General features: G+C 44.7%; 1 long non-coding RNA gene across 1 annotated transcript; it reads right to left on the reverse strand.

Moving 5' to 3' along the window:
• Positions 1 to 17,549: 17,549 nt before the first annotated feature.
• On the reverse strand, positions 17,550 to 22,731 carry LOC143437049 (uncharacterized). The gene is made up of 4 exons (XR_013106747.1): positions 22,592 to 22,731; positions 22,410 to 22,499; positions 18,510 to 18,866; positions 17,550 to 17,832 (listed from the first exon to the last, which is right to left on the reverse strand). It is a non-coding gene; the product is annotated as an uncharacterized LOC143437049 (long non-coding RNA).
• Between the last annotated feature and the right edge of the window lie 787 nt (positions 22,732 to 23,518).

Raw genomic sequence — 23,518 nt, forward strand, 5'->3', positions numbered from 1 at the left:
ATAATAATAATAAAAACACAAGGTCTTGCTTTAAAAATGCAACCGGTTATAAAAAGGAAATATGGCACTATAGAATTGCTCAAATGTTTAATGGCTTTTCCAATTTCTTGTTTTGTTTTCTGAGTACCATTTCCATGGCAACATGGTGGATGAAAGTGATACTGGGATTCAGCTGTACCTTAATGAACCTTGCTCTTTCCATAACTCAGCCAATGTTTAACAGTTAAACATCTTATGGGAATGTAGCCATCGAGAGTCGCAAGAGCAGGAGCCCCATGAATCCCAGCAGTGCTGATGTTCTGAAATCTAACCCTGCCTACTTGCAGAATCACTGACTTTCATGACTTCTTTTCTTCTACACAAATCCCCTGAGCTTATGAATGAATCACCAAGGAGATACATAGATTACTCAACAATAGACAGTGTTTCCTGGTACTAAGACGAAATGCAAACATCATCTAACTAATCCTTGAATCATCCTGAGGTAGGTTGCTGCCCCATTTTATAGATGAGAAAATGGAGATTCGGGGAAAATTTAGATCCCACAGCTCATAAGTACAGAGAAAGCAGAGATAAGAAGCCTAGTGAAGTGTGAGAGTTTTGCTGTAATCTGTTGCCAGGCACCCTGGAGGGAGGTAACTCCAGCATCTCCCACCCATTATTGTAAGAGAGAGCCTTCAAAGAAAAGGTTATCAAGGACTGCTTAGGTTGAATCATTCTTAGAGTTGATTTCAACCTTTAGAAGCCCACAGTTAAACGGAGAGGCAACTTTCCGATGGAGCAACACATTCCAGATTTTTCCAACACACTTGGATATCCAGCCCTTTCTCTGGCAGATAGAATTTTATAATTTATATAGTATAGTTTGTATTATGAGCTGTGGAGGGAATCGTCATATCTCTCCCATAGCCATGTTATGACAGCTAAGAAGGAGGAGAGGCCTGAAGAATGGGCTCTACCATAACCTAGGAGGATCCAGAGAGGAAACTTTTTTTTCCCCTCCAAATGAAGGTTGATCATTTCCAGTCCCCCTGGAGCTGGCCTTCTCTGAAAACACACACATCAGAGAGCTACCTGGCTCTCTAATGCCCTTCCTCCTTTTCAGGGGTGTGTTCCCAGATTTTTATCACACTCATAGGAACCAGCAGGGTTTCTGGTCAAAGGTTAGCGTTTGTGGTTCATTGACTAGGTTGAGTACCTATCTCAGTTTCCTGGCATTTCATAACCATTCCCTGATGTGGTTGGATGTCTGTTGTATCTTCAAATTATTTTAATGTGAGACTTAAAAGGAAATAGGATAGTTTGGCTTCCTAAATGCAGTTTCATCTTTTGTGCATTTGCACGGGGATATAAAAGAAATCGGGAAGAAAACTGTCTACAGTGCTTCAGTCTGTCATAGCTTTTCTCAGAGAGACCCAATAGTATTATTTTGACAATTGGCTTTGGTTTTGGCATGATATAGATAGAATTCCCTTCAAAGAATTAAAAATCAAGCCAAGAGTATTACTGAGTGTGAGACTTTGCCTTAGAAGGAAAAATTACATATATCCCTGTGAATATATACTTCTGTGACTCTGTGACAGATGCCATCCTGGTTTATAGATAATAAATGATTCTTGTATAACATCTTAGTGATTTTTTTTCTTCTCTATTAGAAATAGGACTTGTAACCATTATGATTTGAGACTACCCTCACAGATTTATTTATCAAGAAGTCTATTCAAATTTTCTGGTCCTGGTTAATTAACAATGCTTTTGCTGAGTGAACAAAGGGTGTAAACTGGGTTTGACTAACCAAATAAGACCTTTGCCTTGTTTTGTCTGCTGCTCACAATTACCTCTACCATAAAATTGTCCAGCCTTCAAGGAGATTCTAGGAGTCTTCTTGGAAAGACCTGTTTTTTTCATTCTTGCTCCTGATGGATAGCTGAATATGAGAGGGGCAACTAATAGGCAAGATTTTGAGTGTGTGTGTATGTGTGTGTGTGCAATGCACATACACATGTGCTTATGAGTGTGTGTGTACAATCTACATATACATGTGCTTATTAGTGTGTGTGTGTGTGTGTGTGTGTGCACGCACGCGCATATGTGTGTCTGCACATGAGTGTGCATATGTCCCTGGGTGGTGAGCTGTAGAGCATGGAACAGTAGGTAGCCCAGCTTCACAGCTGTGAAGGTTGTATCATGATCTTGTGCCCAGCTTTTGCCTGAAGTGTCCATGTCTTCTTCCCATGATGGTCTGGATCGATTGACCCAGGTAGACAGAAACAGGACTTATGGATTGGCCAACGGTTATCCAATGGGAATACTCTGCCATTCTTCAGGTGACTGAGAAATACATAAAGTAAATTAGAATGGATGGCTGAGTTAGTAGGAACACAGTCTTGTCTGGTTGAACTGGTTGGGCTTATGTTGCTTTTATTTTCTAAAAATACTCAAACTTTTAAAAACCCTAAAAAAAATAATAAAATCATTCTATTCATTGATAGTGTGTGACTGCTGGCTCTCCTCCCATGAGAGAATCACAGGGTTATGGAAGCACCCTGTGTAGCTTTGGGCCATCCTCAAGAGAAGTGTGCTCCCTGACCCCTGATGTGGGGGTCCTAGTTTTCCAGACAAGAAGAGACCATGGGGAAGGCTCTACGTTACTGTTTGACGCTCTCCGTGGCCAAGCATTATCATGTTTATGTTTGGAGAGAGTAGGGATTCTTAACTTTGGAAGAAGATCCAGCCATCAGATGTACATGCTCAGCACACTCACAGTACTGCTCACGTGGCAGAGGGAATGCACTTATTCAAACTATGACTGAAGGGTAGAAGTTTCCAGAACAAGTATTTGGTATAACCTAAGAACTACCAATTGCCCAACCATGAGTGGGAAACTTCCTTGGAGGTGCTGAGAAGGGGCCAGGTCTCAGGACTATCTAAACAGAAGACAACAAGGGTGTTGTGATGCAAACTCCAGAAGTAGGTATGAGGTTCCACCGATGACCTCTAAGGTCCCTTGCAGCTAAGACAGTATGATTCTATATCTGTAATTTTCCATTTCCTATTAAGAAAAAAATTTTCCACATTGAAAATTATTTTAGTATCTGATTGAGGCTATGGGACAATTTCTTCTGTTTGCACTAGTGTGGGGATTACTTTTCTGCCCCAGTGTTTTAATAAGACCTAACCTAATAAACATCCGTGGTGTTTATTAGGCAGGGGCTGTGGGGGTTCATTGCTGGGTGGGAAGGTCTTGTTGCCCTGACTCAACCTTTTGCCTTACCCACAATGCCTGAAATCTCTCTACCCAAGGACCCAGGCTTTTTTTTTTTTTTTTCTTGTTCATTTGAGCTTTAGTTTAGTTTAGTTTAGTTTTCCAACAAGGTCTCATGTAGCCCAAGCTGGTATTGAACTTGCTATGTAGTTGGAATAGCCTCGGTCCTCTCTTGGTCACCTCCTATGTTCTCGGATAACAACCGTCACATTGAACAAACCAAGCATTCATTTTACTGTAGCTCTGGACAGTGGACACAGCCCCAGGGATCTGGAGCCTCATTGTCCCCACACCAGTGGCCTCTTCCTCTCAGTTCCTACAGTTCCCAGTCCTCACAGGGCCCCTCTTATGTGTGTTTAGCTCAAGGGGTCCTCTGTGATTTTCTTGTTCCCTGCCTCCTCCCCTGACTTGAAGGCATGTTTTCTTTGAAGTATAACTGATTATTTGACTCTTCCTTCTATGAAGCTATCGGATTTTTTTCCCTATTAAAAAAGAGAGACGCACTAAGTTAAAAAACATCCATTAAACACTAGATCAGAATTTCTCAACCTGTGGGTCATGACCCTTTTGGCAACCCTATACCTCCAAAAGTATTTACATTATGATTCATAACAGTAGTAAAGTTACAGTTATGAAGCAGCAATGAAATAATCTTATTGTTGGAGGTCATCACAGCATGAGGAACTGTGTTAAAGGGTCGCAGCGTGAGGAAGACTGAGAACTGCTGGTCTAGATAATCTCTCTCTCTCTCTCTCTCTCTCTCTCTCTCTCTCTCTCTCTCTCTCTGTGTGTGTGTGTGTGTGTGTGTGCATTTTGAATGTGTGGTGCACGCATTTGTGTGTGGATATGCACACTCCTGTGCATGTATATGCATAAACCAGAACAGGACATTGGGTATCGGCATCTGTCATTTTCTGCCTTCATTGGCTTGAGATAGGGTCTCTCAGCGAGTTAGAGAAGAGTCATTTCTGCTAAGCTGGCTAGCTATGAGCTTGCAGGCCCTTCCTGTCTTAGCTCCCCAGTGCTGAGGCTATAGGTATGCATGGTCTGACTTTGTATATACCTGCTGGGGATTTGAACGCAGATCCTCATGCTCGCAGAGCAGGCACTCCACTCACTGAGCCGTTTCCCACGCCCTCTCATTTAAACTTTTAACTGAAAAGTTTCTCTGGGTTTGGAAGGTGGGCTGCTGTGCTCTAGTTGGCTTTGCTGTTACACGAGGAGCACATTCTCTCTTTTTTGGGTTAAGGATGTGTTAGAAAGAATGTTCTAGGAGTTGGAAGTAAAACATTGACAATTTGAAAATACTCCAACTTAACGACTTCATATTAGGCCTCCTTTCAATGATCATAGCATGCCCCCAGGTCCTAAATGATCGGGCAGCCTGGGGCAGGGACCCGAGTCCTCAGACTCCCCAGTAGCCACCCAGTAAAGAAGGCTAAAGGATCATTTTAGCTAAGTTTCAGATTCAAATCAAAGAAGAAGGTGATCAGCATGAATAGTTACTAGGTACAGTAGACTAGAAAGGACCATGAAGTCTAGGGTCGTAGTAACTATAAAACTCCATGTCTAGCGAGCACAGTTCCTGGATTTGACCCCAGAACTGCAAAAACAAAATCAAATGAGGTAGAACGAAACAAACAGAAAGCAAAGACAAAAAACCAGTATTACCAGAGCAAAATAAGATTGAACTTAAAATGGGTATTTAAGAAGATCAACACATCCGTGCACTAAGGATGAGGCATGAGGCAACTTGAGACACACACTCTGGTGTGGGTGTCAGCCGGTATAACCACTGTGGTAAACGGACAATAGCTGAAGCTGCTGTTACCCAACAATCGATCTTCTGGTATAGACCCAAGCCTTAGGTCCTAAGAGAACCGAGTTCACATGTCTTCCCAAAGAAATCTACAAGAGTGTTATTGCAGCTTCACTCATGATTACCCCAAACTGTAGCAACACAAATGTCTCAAATGTCTACTGATAAGATAATGAATATATAGATTATTGCATTATTGTGTGAGGGGAATAACAAAGAAAAAAAGGCAATTGATATGCTTAATATAATCCTTTTAAAAGTAGAAAAAGTTTTACTCTTTTCAGTGATAGAAACTAGGGGTAAGAGAGTGTACACTGTGATTCCATTGAGAACAGGAAGATGAGGGTCGGGTCAAACGGCTCAGGAAGGGCACTTCCTGCCAAGCTTGGAACCCATATAGTGGAAGGAAGAGAAGCACTGACTTCCTCAAGCTGTCCTCTGACCTGCACATGTGTGCAATGACACATTCCTGCACACACATGTGTGTTCACACACACAAATATAAGAGATAAAGAATAGACAACTGATTTATGAAAATGCTGAGCGTTTGTTCCCTCGGGTGGGGGGGAGGGGAGCTGAAGGAAAGTTCTCGATTTGATTGTGGTTATTTGATAGTATATATATCAGCAAAAATGCATCAAGTTCAACACAAGGAGATACCACTTTACATTCATTAGAGTAGAAAATAGAGCTAACACCAAGTCCTTTCGAAGATGAACAGAAACTGGAGCTTTCAACTCTGCTTGTAAAGTATTGGGGTGTGTGTGTGTGTGTTTGTGTGTGTGTGTGTGTGTTTAAAAAATAAAACAATTTGGCAGCTTCTTACAGAGTTAAGGATATGGCCAGCATATGCTATTTCTGAGCATATATCTAGGAGAATAGAAAACATATGTCAGCACAAAAACCATGAACGTTCATAGAAGCTTTAATCATAACAACCCGTAAGTGGTAACAGTCTAAAAATGAGTCAACCATGAAGGGTAAACAGAATGCAGTGTGCCCGTAGAGCTGAATGCCATTCGTCAATAAAAGGAGTGGAGAGCAGATACACACTGTGGCATATGTGAACCTTGGAAACACGCAAAGTGAAAGAGTTGTCCTTAAAAAAGCTACATGTTGAATGAGTCCATTTATGTGATGTGGTGTGGGGTGTGTGTGTGTGTGTGTGTGTGTGTGTGTGTGTGTGTGATATGTGTATGAATGACAGTGAACAGAAAGTAGATGATTGTCTGGGAGGGGAAATGGGGAGTAACTGCTGACAGGCACAGCAAGGTAGTGGGGAGAGGCAAATATTCTTGTTCTTAAATAGTCATGGTGGTGACTGTGCAGCTCTGTGAGCATAGCAAAAAAGCCATTGAATCCTATAATTTAGGAGCATGAATTTTGTGATATGTGATTATCTCAAACCTATTGTGGTGTATTTATTTATTTATTTGGTTTCTTGTGAGACAGGGTTTCTCTGTGTAGCCCTGGCTGTCTTGGAACTCACTCTGTGGACCAGGCTGGCTTCAAACTCAGAGATCTGCCTGCCTCTGCCTCCCAAGTGCTGGGATCAAAGGTGTGCACCACCATTGCCCAACTGCCATCAGGTATTTTGTGGTATCAGAAATTTGTCTCCTTTATTTATCAAACAGAGACCCGAATTTATCTGAAAATGTCTACTTTCAGATCTACATGTCTGCCTCGGGAAGGAAGGAGAAGCTTGAAGGGATGGTCTCTGCTTGGATGGTGTCTGCTGCTCTCCTAAGGACAGCTGGCTTTTCAAGAGCAGCTCAGGGTGGACTCTTCACTGCTTTCCCTTCTGCCCCTGACAGTCTTTGCACACAGACCTTCTTCTTTTAATTGAAAATACATTTCTTTCACACAATCTGTTCTGATCATGGTTTCCCCTTCCTTATCTCTTCCCAGATCCTCTCCATCCATCCAACTTTACACCTTCTTTCTCTCTCTTTAGAAAACAACAGGCAAACAAAACAATTAAATCAGAATAAAACAAAACAAACAAAACTAAACAAAGAAAATGCAGGAGGAACACACACACATATACACTCATAAAACATAAAATGGGAGAAATCATAGTATATAAGAAAAAAAATCAGTAAGGGAAAAAAAAGCATTATGAGCAAAAACAAAAAACAAAAAAAAACTCCAAAAATTCCATTGAATTCATTTACACAGACTTTACACAGACTTTTTTTTTTTTTTTTTTTTTTAAAGCCACATGACATGTTTTCCTCAGAAAGTAGACTCCAGTGAGGAAAGCAAAGGCAGGGAATGGGAAATGATTTAACCAAGGCAAGGGGTGATGGGATACACTGTGTCAACCCCAGATTAATCTGTTGAATTACATGGTGCCCTTCCCCCACCATGACTGCATTTGGAGACAGGACGTTTAAGGAGCCGATTATTTAAAAATGAGCCCCTTAGGGTAGCCCCATTGACTAGTGTGTCCTTGCACACCAGTGTGTGCACATAAAGTCAGGATCAGGTGAGGGTACAAGCCAAGCCAAGAGTCCTGAGAACAAAGCAGGGCTGCAGACAGCTTGATCCTGGGCCTCCAGGACAGTGAGGCTGTTGAGTTTGTTGTTCAAGTCACCTGGTCTTTGAGACTTGGTTAGCACAGTCCTAAAAAGTAAGATGACAGGTATTCACAGTGACAAGGCTCCCAAGGGCAAGAACAAGTCTTTGGTCCTGGGTTTCCTCAGTGCAGTCACCTTGTAGGTCTTATGTGAGTAAAGTGTGAATATTTTTTCCCCACAGACCTCCATCTCTTGGGGACTGTGTGGTGGGTCGATAGTAAGGACAAGTGGTACTCATAAACTCAGTCCTCCCACTCTCCTGCAGGAATCAGATAGGGAAGCCAGGAGTAGTCAGCTTGCAGACAGGTTGCCCTGCAGTTATCAGGGTCCAGGTGAAGGGAGTCACCAAACCCTGGAGTATGCACTCACCTGGAAGTGCCTCTCAACTGTCAAAAATTCCTTTGCCTGTGCCAAGCGCCTGAGTCAATATGTACTTCTCCCCATGGGCCCTTCCTAAAGATTGCTACTCAAACAAGGCCCATTGTAGGGCTCTGAAACCCCAAGTTCCTTCAGATATCAGACCAGAGATTACTGTTCTTATATCAAAGGACTAATAAAGGTCAACAGAGCTCAGAAAATGAATGGAGAGGTTGAGTGTGGGTCAATCTTTGGGACCAGGCGGGGGGTGGAGGGGACACCACCAATAAGGTTTACACTAGGAAAATGTCCCCAACAGAGAATGTAGAGCAACATCTAAAAACCTATTTCCTGTACTGCTGAGTTTCAGCAGTGCAGAGCAGAGCACTCCATGTTCTTGACATAATTTACATTATCCATGGTCTTGCTTGTCCGTGCTCCTCACTGCCCAAGAAACGGAGAAGTTTTACTAGTGAAGAGTGGTCCTGTGTGACTGTATACTTATATTTGTGGGGAGACCTTGTGGCAGGGACTTTGTGTGTGTCTGTGTATGTGATGCAAGGTAGATGCTGGAGGAGAAAAAGGTGGACAAAAAGAGCCAGGGCTGGAGGGGGTGTGGGAGGGGGCATCCCAGCTCCAAGGACTCTCTTTGGAAAGTTGTAAGAGTCTACTGCAACCTGGGCTTTTTCGTATCCAGCAATTGCCACCCTGGGCCTTCCCCCTCTTTCCCTTTCTCTCCCCACTTTTATGTTTGTTTGTTTGTTTGTTGTTTTTCCACACAGGGTTTCTCTGTGTAGCCTTGGCTGCCTTGAAGCTCACTCTATAGACAGGGCTGGTCTTGAACTCAGAGAAATCTGCTTGTCTCTGTCTCTCAAGTGCTGGGATTAGAGGTGTGTGCTACCACTACCCACTTGTCTCCCATTTTTCTCTCTCCATCTTTTCCCTCCCTCTCCTTTTCCTCCCTTTCCTTGCCCTTCCCATCTCCCTCCCCCACCCCTCTGATATGTGTCCCAGTGCCGTGTACATGGAAGTCAGAAATTAATACTGGGTGTCTTCTGTCTCTCTCTACCTTCCTTTGAGACCGGCTCTCTCATTGAAACTGGAGCTTACTGTTTTAGCTAGAGTGGCTCACCAGAAAGTTCTGGGGATCCATCTCTTCCCCTCACCCAGCACTGGGGTTGCAGATGTGTGCTTCAGTCCCTTTTTACATGAGTGTTGGGAATCCAAACTCAGGTTCCCATGTTTATACAAGTACTTTGCCCAGTGAGTTATTTCCCCAGCCCATAAGAGTTCGGTTTAATGTATTGTTCCAGAAAAATCTGTCATTATCTTCCTGTTGGTTTGGCAGAAACATCTACAGGATATGGCCAGCTTACCCATGGCTCAAGGATAAGATGTCCACTCCTTATCTTGAAGGCGCAATGGCTAGTGTCCGATAGAACAAGCCTAGGTGCAAATCCTTAAAGGCCTGGGTGATTTCTTACACGTGCTAGCCTCAGTTTGCTCACTCGTAAAATATGGGACTGATTTTGATTTTATAGGGCTGTTGGGTTGAATAAATAAAGAGCATATGGTACCCTTTTTGCAAGGTGGGAATTCAAAAATGCTAGCTTCTACCTAAATATCAGCTAGACAGTGTTTCTCTCATGAATTCATTCAAGGAATTTGTTGTCAATTAGGTGGTGGTAAAAGGTGCCCCCTTCAGTTGTGCAACGTTGTGGCCTAGATGCTCCCGCCCTTATGAAATTACAGTCTAGTTAGATAAGCAAAGTGGAGTCAGGTGCTAGGAAAGGTTGTGACAGCATATTTTCTTAGCCTTGTTTTCTGATGTCGTCTGAATTGGCTGTGTAGCTAGATAGGCATACACGCTCAAGGGGAATTCTTTTAACAAAACCTTGGGAACAAGACCATAGTGACTCACAGCAGGCTAAGCTCTGACAGCAGCAAATGAAGGGCTGGGGAACGGCTAAGAGAATCAAGCAGCTGTCACAACAGCCACCGTCATCTTCTGCTTATGTGGGACTCTTCTCTTGCAAGCTAAGTGCTTTGTAGACATTACTCAGTGAATTCTCAGCTTCCTTCTGGGGCAGGGAGGAGGCAGAGATTATTAGAAATGAGGAAACAGGCTTGGCAACAGGATAACCGCCGTGTCTGAAGTCATACAGCCAGCACATGGCTGAGTCGGGTTGCCCAACTTGTAGCCCATTGGCTTACTCGGTGTCCATAGGACAGTGAGGTTGGGGAGCTGTGTAACCGGGAAGCACATTTATAGGTGATAGATAGGAAAGCCTTGCAACTATACTTCCCAAACACTATTTCTGGTTCTTCACTCTGTTTTGCATGGGCTGCCTTAAACACTACTGGTTGGTCCCTTCCCTATTCGTGGAGGCTGTCCTTGGGATGGTCCAGTGATGGGAACTTAGAGGGGTAAAGTGGTGTTACAAGTTTTCTTTCTGTGACTCTGGTTACCTGGACCAGCCAACTGTGGCCCACAAACATTACACAGAAAATTCCAGAAAGAGTAAGTTTAAGACTGTATGCTGTAATGTCTGGCACGATGAGCTCTTGCTCCAAATGAATCAGATGATCCTCCCTCTGATGTGTCTTCAGAAGGTCAGTTGCAGCCTAACGCTACGTCACAATGTAGACATCGACTCAGCTCATTATCTCCCGTTGTTACAAGAAGCACTAGAACACTATAATAAGACGGTTGAGAAAGAACAGCATCCCCACATGCCTTTTATTATAGCATCTTGTTATAATGGCTCTGTTTTATTATTAGTTATTGCTATCCATCTCTTACTATGTCTAACTCACACGTTTAACCTTATCATAGGTATGTATGTACAAAGAGCATATGTAGAGTTTGACGCTGCATATGACTTCAGGAGTCCACTGAGGGCCTTGAAAAGTTCCTCCTGAGGTTCAGGGGGAGGTACTGTAATTTACTCCAACCCACTCATGTTAGAGATGAGGAAGCTAGGGAGCAGAAAGAGGGAATGTGATTCACCCCAGGTCAGATAGATAGCAAGCAGTAACCTCTGTCCTTTGCTCACTAGCTAGGATTCTTTCTCCTCCAGCAGAGAGGTTCCCAATCAGCCCTCTGCTTTCCAGCCCTGCCCTCTCAGTTCTTGGCTGTGTGATTCCTAAGACCATAATTCAGAGACCCAAGGCTTCCATTCAGTGCTCCTTGGAGGTTAAGCTTCTACATCTTACCTTTGGTGAATAGTTCTTGGAGCACTCACTACCTCCATGGCTGTCTTGAACACTAGGCACAGAATGGTGGTACCTGGAGCCAGCAGGGAACCCATGAGAAGGAGGATAGAAGCTAGAGGTGCTCCCAAGTGCTCCTTGCTAGCTGTCTTCAGCCTCATCAAGTCAAGTCACCTCTCTGGCTGGAGTGTGGAAAGCATTCTGTACATGGGGGACAGCTTCAGATGGCAGTCAGATCATACCTCTTTTGGTCAACTCTTTGACCTACTGACCTTGATGCTTTCTTCAGCTACACTGTCATAGTGCTTTGAAGGTCTCCACTGGTCCAGGAAAGTGACAGTGTCTCAGACTAAGCCCAGGTTTGCTACCCCTGCCCACTGTCCTTCCTCTACCTGCCTTCTCCAGCTTCAGGGTAAGACCAACATACATGGTCCCTTTCTCCTACCTGAATTCCAAGCCTGAAATCCCCTGGTGTCATTGTGGGTAAGGCCTCATGTGGGAATTACTTGCTTTTATTTTTCTGCCCAATTTGTAAGTTCTCAGCTTTGCTTCTGACCTTATTCCCAGGAGCAGGGAGTCTAAGTGGCAGATTTCACTTAGCACAGGGCTGCTGCTCCTGCATAAGCTAAGTGCTCCTGCATAAGCTAAGGATGCTAGCAAGTGGACCTCCCTTCTTTCCATTTCTTTGTAATTCTGCTATGGCTGAGGGGCTTGCTCTATAGAAAGCATGGCTTTGACTCACAGAAGGTCAGGAAAGGAGACAAAAGGGTCTGGCAAGAAACTGCCCATTTCTGAATGAAGCAATTCTCTCCCCACAGCAGGGGCTGGGGGGGATGGATGTTGGAATCCTGTAGGCAACGGGAGCCTCCGATGGAGATAGGCTGAAAAGGAGCACATGCTAGCACAAGGCTTGAGGTATAGGAAGGGGAACACTCAGCATATTCTTCCCACAGTAAGCCTGCTGCTGCTTCACGCAGTGCCTACCTGCTTGGGGTTATGCATTGCCTTGCTTCCCAGATGCATGGAGAGCTTCATGCTTATCTTACCTATCTGCACACTCAGAAGTGAGGAAGCAACAGGTATTATTATTGCCACTGACAGATGAGAAACTGGGGCACACAACAGGTGCATTGTGGGAGGAGCCCAGGCTGAGAACACAGACCTGACCCCAACTCGCAGGGCACACCGATGGCAAACCTCAGAAAGGTTTGGGTCACCACATTTGGAGTGGGGTGGGGGAAGCAGGTCTTGCTATTCTGGTGGTAGGATAGTCTGGGGGCTTCAGTAGTCATGCTAATGTTTTAGATTTTTGTTTTTCCCTTTTCATGTTGGGTAGTGAGTAGAAGGTAGTTGTTGTTGTTATTATTATTACTTTTCCCACACATCTTAATTATTGTTCTCTGAAGTTATTCAGTTCATAGAAAAAGCACAAGATGATTATTTGTAACTAAGGCATTTTAACTCTGCAGAGAGCATGGATAGAAAGGAACGAAAGACCCACTTGGGACAACAGACAGTAATGGCGTACTAGCGAGACTGGGAATCCATTGGCAAAGAACCAGTCAAGAAATTCCTCATTCTTTTGATTTCTAATTTACATTTAATATTTTCACATTTAAAACTTTCTTTGTGTGCATGCGTGAGCACTTGTGCTCACATTTAAAAAAATTTTTCTGTGTGCGCGCACACACATCACAGTGCATACAGAAGTCAGAGGGCGACCTCAGGAGTTAGTTCTTTTCTCCTTCCTTCGTGTGAATGTCAGAGAATGAACTCAGTTTGTGCAAGCTTGGCTGCAAGGGATTAAAGCAGAACAGTTCTTGGGGAGGACTCTTGAAAAAAGGGGTCCCCAGTGAGTCCATCTCCAGACCTCAAAGAACTCCTATGGGCCTTTTCCCACTACACAGACCAAGCAGCAGCTTAGTGGGACAGGAGGAGTGGGACCAGGGTGTGGACGGAGCTAGTGTGATAGGCTAAAACCTGAGATGCTAGTCCCACCCTGGGTGTGCCCTGGGCCTGTGTGTTGTACTCTAATGAGGGGTTGGGCCAATAGTGAGGAGCCTTTTCTTCTTCCTCTTTTTTTTAATGAGGTGCTGTTTTGCATAGATAAATACTATGATTGTAATGTGGGAACCAAATGGCAGGTCATTATGCACCAGCTCCCTCAGAGGTGAGATTACAGATTATGAAACCCTTCTGCTTCAGGCCTGCTGCCTGACCGTGGGAACTAGGAGGTGTCTAGTTGTCTGGGCCTCAACCTGGGCCAACTGGCTTGAGGCCCTCCTCCCAGGTCATCACCTGACAGTGGGGTGGGGACAGGAAGCTTTCCTCTCCACTGCTTACCTGAGATTCAGAATCCCTGGCAGGGCAAGTGGAAAGGAGGAACACTGGCTTCCTCCATTGCTGTCTGACTTGGATCCATGGTCTACCATTGGTAGGACCAAGGCTCTGCCCTTAGCACTATATGGAGCTGGCCCCTGAGTGTTATGAAATGAGATCTGGGGCTGTAGAAGACGGGTCCTCAGCAGGTCCTTGTGTGCTGATGTTTTGCCTGGGAGGAGACAGAACATAGGAACAAGAAACAAACAAACAAAAAAAAAAAAAAAAGAAAAATGGTTGACTCTGAATCTGTCAATAGATGCCTCGCTAGGGGAGTCCATCTCAGAAGCGGGGCATGGTCTTAAAGGAACCTGTTGCTTGACTGAGCAAACCGAGATGAAATGGAGAAGACTGGGAAGCTAGAAGCAGCATCCAGGTCTGTAGGGGATGCTCCACTGTGCCCACTAAAGTAGAGTTACGAGAGATCAACCAGCTAAGAAACACTGCACACACGGTGTGCTTTGATGCACTGTGTGCTTTTTGTCAGGTTCAGCAAAGAGGGAGAGAATGAACACTGCTGAGCTTCCAAGAGGTCAGATCTTAGTGATAAACACAACCAAAGTCAGCACTACCTGAGGAGGAAAGGACACTCTGTAGACAGTGGTGGGGAGGGGAATGGGGGATTGGGAGTGGGAGGTGTGTCCCAACTGTGGTTAAGGTGGCTAAGAGCACTCCCTACAAATCACGTCAGTGACAGACAGCCTTTGGGACAGTGTCTAGCAGCCCAGGCTATAACTCACTCAATTAGTCAATTTATGACTGTTCATTAAGCATCTTTGATGGTGTCAGTAAGACAAAGAGTCTATCTTCATCGAAATGAAGTCAGAGTAACCTCCCAACAATACACAACCGAAGAGCAACCAGTTTGTTCCTTGTGGTGTTGCCTGGGTTTTCAGAACACTGTCTTAACTTGGCTCTAGGGAGGAAGTGAGACTCAGCTACTGAACTCCGTCACGCACTCCTCTCCACTTCCTGTCTTCTAGCGGAACAGCTGGAGCAGGAGCAAGCTGGGAACTGAGAGAGTCAGACTCCACTTTTCCCAAAGTCTTGAGAATCAATGGGCCATCACTGGGTAAGACCCAGACATATTTCATGGTGTGGTAAGGAACGTTCATGATGCAATCCAATTATGCCAGGCTGTTAATGGGCTAAGTGCTATATCTTTATTATGCATCAAACGCTGGAACACATTAAGCACCTACCATATCTCAGGCCTTCCCCATAAACGATGCATTAAAATCGTGATTCTATAAGAAGCTCATAACCCCTATTTACCAGCTTCTTCAATGACTTGACCCTAAGTGATCTGTAAAGCCATACACGACTCTTACACCAGAGGTATGTCAGAATGACTAAGTGGAGGATTATAATACACATGTTTCATAGCACCTAGGAATGGTCTTTTGTCATTTTCTATTTATTCTCACTGCAAGGAACCTCTGTCGATGCTCTGCACACTGCTAAGTGCAATATTTGAAAGGAATTTGGAGGACATTATTAAGCAGAAGTGAAAATTACTTTTTTGTGTTGTTGGTGTTTTTGTTAAATTCTATTTAAAATTGTTTTGTTATGTGTTTTATTTAATATTCGTATACAATAATGGTTAGATCCAATCTAACATTCTTTCATTACCTTCCAATGCCTACCCTATCTCTACCCCACCTTTCCCTCCAAACCTCATACACACTCTCTCTCTAATGCCCACTGAGTCCCTTTATTGCTGTTTGCAAGTGCGTGGGATTGTGCTATGGGAGCACGGGTAGCCTTCCAAGGCCCTGGAGAAAAGTGACTCTCCTTCTCCCAGTAGCTAACAATTGCCAATACACTCCTCAGATAGGAGTGGGAGCTCATGAGCCCCCTCCCCCACTCATCCTGGGACTTTGGCTTTGATCTTGTGCATGCAGTCACAGTTCTTGTGAGTTCACGTGTGCAACTGTTCTATTATTTCTGATCAATACTGCTGTGTTACAGACATCCATTCCTTTGGGCTCTTAGAATATTGCCATTTCTTCTTCTGTGATGATGCCTGAGCTTGGGGTGGGGGAGGGAAGAGCACGTGTGTGATACAGATGTCCTATTTATAGCTGAGGACTCTCTTATGTCTCTCATTCTCTGCCTGTTGGCTCATCACCATTTACTAAAGAGAGGCTTCTCTGATGAGGGTTGAGAGATGCTCTAATCTGTGGCTATAAAGATAAGAACTCAGCAGACAGTTTATTAGTAGGTCCATTTAGCAGAATAATAGCACCAGGTTCTCCCCTGGGGTCTAGTACCAAGCCAGCCTCAAGTGTCTGGCCCAATTAACAGCACCAGGCCTGAGGTTCATCTTGTGGAGCAGACTTTAAATTCAACCAGAAAATGGTTCTTTACTCGCATAATGTTGCTGCTGTCGTTGCCCCAGTGAGCCTGTCTTGCCAGGCTAGTCGTTACTGTAGCTTGCTTGGCTGATTTTTTTTTTTTTTTTTTTTTGAGGCAGAGTCTCATATTATAGCTCAGGCAGGTCTGGGGCTTACTAGACCAGTGTAGACTGGTCTGGAACTCACAACAATCTTTCTGCCTTACCCCTTTAAGTGCAGGAACAACAGCAGAATCGTGACACTACACCCAGCAAAAGCTGTAGGTTTGGAGATATTTATCACTTTTAAGAATTGAGGATCTTGAGAGACAGTTAAAGTGCTTGCCAGCAGGCGAGGGAACTGGAGTCTGGGACTCGTGGACCCATGCAAGTATGCACGGTGTGGCAGCTTGCCTGTAATTCCAGCCTTGAAAGGCAAAGGCAGGAGATTCCTAGACCAAGCTGACTAACATGACTAGCTACAGAAATCGTCCTCATTTTTCTTGTACTCTATTCACTGAGGGAGATTTCTGATATGGATTTCATGCCTCCACATGTGCATGCATAGCTGCACACACACATACACCCACAAAAATGGGAACATGTCTGCACACCTCCCCCACACACACATAAAAATAATAAATAAACAAATTAGAGCTCAGCGCCGGGGAACATGTACAAGAGAAGATGAGATAAACAAATAGCCTTGTATCTGTATGTATGTACTTTTTATTATACGTATATCCTTATTATTATATGTATTATATATGCATATATGTATTAGATATATTTTATGTATTTTTATTATATGTTTATACTCTTCATTACTATAATAAAACACCAGAAGCCATATTACTTTATAAAGAAAAACTTTATTTAATTTACATTTCTGGGGACTCAAGGGCACATAGCCAGTATAAATTAGCTTTGGTGAGGACCTCATGGTAAATGACATTAGAATGGTGGGAACACGTTGGAGAAGAAAAGATCACATCACCAGACGGGAACCAGTGGGAGACTCAGGTTCCATCATCCTTTCCAAGGACATCCCAGTAGGCCCTGCCTCTTAAAAGAGTTCCAGCCTGTAACCACAGGGACACTAAGCCTCTAACACACAAACCCCCAGAAGGACCAACCTCACATAAATGAGAGCAGGGGCACATTGTATAACCACTAGGGATGCTAACGACAGTGCGTTTGCAGAATGAGAACATCCTGTTCACCAGCAAGGTTGAATGCTGATGGCTGTTTCTGAGAAGGATCATTATGGCACAGTGCTAGGATATAGCTAATTTCACTGTTTACGAAGAAGGCATCCAGGGTATAGCCCAGTTGACAGCGTGCTTGCCTGGCATGCACTAAGCCTCGGGTTGGATCCCAGCACCGTGTAAATAAGGCAAGGCGATTCTTCAGTTAGAAGATGGAGGTGGGAGGATCAGAAGCCTAAGATCACTCTTGACTACAAGAGTGATTTGCAGGCCAACATGGGATAAATTAAAGCCTGTCTAGAAATAAATAAGTAATGCAACCAAAAACGGGAAACAGGTAAACAACCACCAACCTTCTTCCAAATTAGCATACCCCCCCCCCCCCCCCCCCGCATGTAACTGGAGAGCCTGCTAAAAGAGGAAAGCAAACCTTTCAGGCTTAGGCAGAACTCTGTTAGCGATTTTCCCCCCATCACGCTAAAGTCTTGTTCTCAAAATGAGGTTCCGGCTCTGGAGGCACCTGAGCGGCGTTCCCACTGTAGTTAAGTGGCAGACTCTTGGATGTTACTCCCCTTAGAACACAATCCCTGGGGCTGCAATCCAAGAGTCAGAAGCCAAGCCAAGCCTCTCCATGTCAGGACACATATTCATATTTGAGGGCTGGTGTTTTAGAAGTTCTCAAAAAAACATGGAAACAGAAGAGGGAGAGTCAAGTCACCAAATCTTCAAATTTAATAACATTTACATTTTACCAAAAAAAAAATTGTCTTAAGCAATAATCTTCTGAAATATACTCAAAAGAACTTTTTTTGTTAACATCTGGCTGCAATCTGCCCGGAGATGTTAGTAACTATGCATTAAGATTGTTTTAGTACTTGATCTAATGTATTCTTTATGATTCTTTGTAAACACATTCTTTAAAAAAATGAAATGTTTTAATTAAAACAGCACATTTGAGAGGGGGAAAACATATCCATAAGAAGACTGTATTTATAAGAAAATGGGATTTTTCTAAGGCTCTGAGCTTTTGTCAAATTTAATGTCCCGTCAGTGACTGTTCAGCAAAATACACTCATTGACAATGTTCATGGAAATCCTAGAAAACTATTTATGTTTTAGTGATTCAAAGAATTACCATTCAGTAAATTGTTAATTTTGGTGACTGAACTTTTGCTGAATTGACCTCGGGTCTCTCAAGAAGCCCCACTATGACTCAAGAGGAGGAAGAGGAGTTGGAAGGTACCAGTAAACCTCTCTCCCTTGAGATACTCATTCATGGGGTCCTAAGAAGGTCCATGACATTTTTCTCTGTTACCAACCAGTTAGTTTCATCATAGGAAAGGGCAATTCTTACCAGGCTTTTAAAGAAGAATGATTCACACTTGAAAAGGGAAGATACTGGATTGCATTCGCTTGAAGAAGTTGGGGCAGACTGTGTCCTTAGAGGAAGCCACTGGGCACCTCACTGTGTCACCAGTGACAGCTTCCTTCTTGTGGCTGCTATAGCTCTGTTGTTTGTGCGAAGTACACATGATCACCATACTGGTGAGCAGCTATCGAGAGAGCCTTCCAAAGTAGACTGCGTGGATGCCATCAGTCACTGCCGGCTGCAGCTCATCACTGACCCTGTCCTGGCACGGTCACAGAGCACGGTCACTAACAGTCCATTTCTTCACCAGCGTCACTTTCTTGTTTGATTCACACATCAAGCCTATAGAGAGAAGATGCCATTGCCCATTTGTAGACGGGGAAATTAAGCTCAGTAATTGAGGCCTTTCAGCCACTCTACAGCTGGCATGAACTTTGAAATCGGGCAGCCTGGTTCCAGTGTCCTCTGCCTCCTCTGCTCAGCAAGAAATGTGTGGGTTTGCTGTCAGAAGCCTGCCTACCACTAATGGGTGAACGTTCAGGGAGAAAAGGCATTAAGAGATGTTTATAGACCAGAAGCTTTAATATTAACATGTTCAGAGTGGAATGAAGGCATTTACATGTGCTCTGGGTTTGGAGCTCTCAGCAGATAAGAGCTAATTGGGTGTAGAGTGCTTGTTTAACATTGTTCTTGAGTTCTATATGTGTACCACAAAACACACAGAGAGAGACAAACAAGCAAAAGCAAATGGTCCCAAGAAACTCCTCTGGGGACAAGTCGCTGAGATGGGTGGAGAATGTTAAATGCAAGCATGTGTTTTCTCTCTAAGGTTGCCAAGGGAGATTTAAATCTGAATTTCAGGTGAGCAAATTTTCAGCAAAATTTTACTATGACCGTGATCCAAACATCACACGAGGATATATATAGTTCTGTTGCTGTTTATTTGAATCAAATTTTATCAGGAGTCTGCTGTCCTCATCTGTAAAATCTAGCCTATCAACGTCTTTAGTGAGACAGCCCAGAACTCAGGCTGTGTGTTTGATAAGTCATTTCAAGGACTGAAAGTGCAGAAGAGATACAGAACTCTGGACTTAAACCAAAGGCTATCATGTGACCTTCGTTTTGGGGACATTCTCAGACGTCTTCCCAAGGAAGGCAAGTGGAGGCAAAACTTCCACCCCTATTAAGTTTGTATGTGTTTTTATTAGGATTGAGCTCTGGTTTCAAATTCAGACACAGTGCATTGAAGCTGCAGTTTTAGCCTTTGGGCTTTGTCTCCCTGGGAAGTTGTCTTTTACATCAGCATTCACTCTACTGCCAAAGCTGTCACCCTTCTGGCTATGATTCTGATTCTCTGGGTCCTCCCACAGCTCAGTCACCCCCATTTCTGGTAAAAGTTTTGAGATCCTCTAGGGAAAACCTCTTCTTCAATAACTCTGGCCTGTCCTGAAAAGCTGGCTCAGCTGTTCTAGGCTTCCCAGCATAGCTACCAGACAAGAAAGGTACAGTTCAGGCATGTTGGAAATGGAGACTGTCCAGCCCTTTGCTGGGACTGGGAGGGATAGGGCAGGTCCATGGGGTGGGGCCAGCAAGGGGAGTCTCCACCTCAGCCTGGTTCTCTGGTTCCATCTGACCTTCCTGCCCTGGGAGACAGGGTGAGAGGTTCACAGTCAGGGAACCTTCTGGAGTGGCCTGGAGGGAGATGTGCCTGGGTGGTCCAGGCTCTGTGAGGTGTATGGGAAACACTCTGACCTTCATTGTGTGAGTCCTTAGTGAGGGTGTTCAGAACCTGTGTTGCTGAAAGTCATGGGCTAGGTGAATGCTACCTCTTAATGCCACCTTTCAGGGGGACACAGGAAATTCTTGGAACTTAACCAAGATCAACGTGCGCTTGGTGTCTTACAGGAATGGCAGATGGACTACCCTGGCTGACTTCAGAACAGGGAGGCACCACACACCTACCATGCATTCTCCTGCTGCCAGTCAGCCTTAGTCTTTGCATCTTCATTCCGTACCTCCTGAGGGCAAATCTGTGTCACCCACTAAGGCTCTTCTACCATCCACACAGTCCTGTCAGCCTTTCCCCAACCTCCAGGTCCTTTGCCTACGCATGCCCTGTATGTGCTCATTCTCAGGAATGCACTAACCCCATCTGTGCCTTTTCCTGGCAAACCCCTCCTCAGCAACAAAATGTGCTCCATCCTGTGAAGCCTGGCTCCTTTGACACCTCTGTTCTCTTCTTTTCCTTTGCTGGAGAATGCTTACATAGTTTATTCACAAGGAAGCTTTATGCCCCAAACCCTGTGTGGGGTTCCATATTTGGTCTCTGATTCAGCCTGGGCCTCTTGAACACTCAGAGTCTACCCAGAGCCCGGACTTTCTAGGGCAGCCAAGACTCAGTTCCCTGATTTCTTTTCAGCTGCCCCAAGAACGGGCTGCTGACCAAGCAGATGTGGCCAAGCCAAGGCACACACAGCACCATCTGTGGCCAACTCTGGATCCTTATGAAGCCTTGAGTTCTTCCCCCATCTCTGGAGTTCTCCCTGGCCCAGAGCTGGACTTTTCTTGCTCTGTCAACCCATTGTTTCCGCTTGCCAGCAGCTTGGCTAGGGTGCCCTCCTGAGATGCAGTGAGCTTCTTGGTGGTGCTTCTTCCTGTAAATGCTGGGGAGATGTTCCAGTGATATAAAGAAGGCTAGGGAGGAGGGTCCAGTAGAAGGTGGAGAAGAAGGAGATTGCTAGGGGAACCAAGGAGCCCATGCAATTGCTTATAGCAGAGGTTCTCAACGAGGGGCAGGCATTCATTGCTAATGTCTACAGAAAAAAGTTTTTTGATCGTACCTATTAATGGAAGGAGGGCTATGGCATCTAGTGTTGGCTCTGAGGTCATCCTGTAGGCCACTGGATAGTCCCACAATAGGAACTTTCCAGCCCAAAGTGCCAAGTCCTCGGGTTGAGAATCCCTGCTCCAGAGAAGAAGGGCTGGCATCAGGTAGGATGTAACACTAAGCTTGAGAGGTGGACTCAAGGCTTACTAGAAGCAGCATTACAAGGCAGCAGGCATTGTCTTCTGGACATATCTGCTGCCTTCCATATACCTTCTGGTTCCGCACATGGAGCTGAAAATCTCTGCATTGACTTTGCTCTTCACTGTCCCTTCCCATTCCCACCCACTCCCCAGTGAGACTGGATGATGATTGGATATCAGATATTGAAAAAAAACTTCTACCTTCTATTATTTTTTTCTAGATCAACTCCTAGTTTCAGAGGGACAGGGAGGCAAGGAATTTGTGCTTTATTTTAAAATACGTTTTATATAATGGAACACTCTTTTTCTTTACATAGTTAGAGAGTAATAGCATAGGTCACTTATTTTGAACCAGGAGATGTCACCTATGTTATATGCTCTCCCTGTCATTTGACTTTGCCAGATATTCTGTTTCTTGGGGAGAAAAAAAAAGACTTAGACATTGGTAAAATTTGTCTTAGTCATAGGGGTAGAAAGAAATACTGCTGAGACTAGAACCAAGACTTTCACCCCCATAGCTGTTGCTGGAAAATTCCCAAGCATTGCTCTCTCGGGAAGTTAGTGTCACAGAGGAACCTTTAAATGACCAGGAACAGAGGAGCTCCTGTGTCTCCCTAAATGGCATTGGTCCTGAATAGGTAAAGTTGGGGCAGGGCCTCTAGGAGAGTGGGGATTACAGGAGCATGGTTCTCATGAAGAGATGATGTAAAGATCATTGTAGTGAGTCAGCCTGTAATGCTTCCCTCTCCCTATGTCTTCCACTGGGCTGACCTGCCAAAGCATCCTACCCCTGACATCAATTAAGCATCCTAAAAGGAAAAAAAGTTGGAGAAACTACAAGAGAAACACTGTACTCACCCTCGAAGCCCCCAGTAGGTCTGGCTTGTTCATACTGGAGTTCTTGTTTGGCTGCTGTCTGCTGTCATGGAGCTCAGAGGTGCAAGAGGCCTGTAGTAAACAGGAAATGGGTAAGTAGGAGCAGGTGGAGCACTTCATGCAGAAGCAAGGCAGGAAATAGCTGAGCTGATGAATCAACTCACAGGAATGCCAGCCTCCTCCCCAAAGCACTGGCAAAGCCAGGGCCACCTTCTCCCAGGCTCCTGTGACATGTGACCAGCCCAACATGGCCTCCTCAGCTCCACCAGAAGGGCTTCAAAGAACCAGAAAGTTGGGAGCCACAGGGCAAAGAGAAGGGAGTTCCTCCTCGGTTGCCTATGGGGTTGGCCTCCTGAGGGCCTAGGGTGGGAGGGGCTATGGGAGGTGAGCAATCTTGGTTTTCCTCTACAGTTCCTTGTTCCCTGGTGAGCATTTCACACTGGTGGGCACTCCCAGAAGCCTTCTTCTCCACCTGGAAAGCACATTCAGTACTCCTGTGTCCTGGACCTGGGCAAGGGTTGGTGTTGCAGGTTTCTGTCCTAGCTCTCTCATTTACTACTCAAAGCTCAGCTGTGTTCTGGGTGGGTGGAATAATCCTCCCAGAAAAGCTGAGGAGCCTAAAGGTGGGGGAAGTGAAGTGAGGGGCACTAGGCTAAATGTCACCTCTGCTTTCGTGCTGGACCCTGCCCGTCCTCCCACCCAGCCACCTTCATGCTGTTTCCCAGGACGTTCTTCCACATCTAAATGAACCAACATTTAGGAAGTCCTCTGGGTTTGGTGGGATTCCTTCTCCAAAATCAAACCAGTGTTCTTGGTCATCTTTGGATCTTTTTTTTTTTCTGGGGACTTGGGGTTTTCCATAGCTCTCTTATGAGTGGACTTTGTCTCTGTAGAGTAGGTATCTGATTGCCTTGGAGTATCCCTGATAGTCACTAAGGTTCCTGGAATATACAAGTATGTTCCTTCAGTTCAGATCTCATTGGCAAGATCCCTACATTGGGCACCTGGATGGTACACAGGAACATGGAGGCAGAAGTTGCCTGAATCTGGTGATGTTATAGCCACCTACACCTAGCACCAGGCTTTAGGAC

The sequence above is a fragment of the Arvicanthis niloticus genome, chromosome 23 (genome assembly GCF_011762505.2).
Source record: "Arvicanthis niloticus isolate mArvNil1 chromosome 23, mArvNil1.pat.X, whole genome shotgun sequence".
In the NCBI taxonomy this organism is placed as follows: Eukaryota; Metazoa; Chordata; class Mammalia; order Rodentia; family Muridae; genus Arvicanthis; species Arvicanthis niloticus.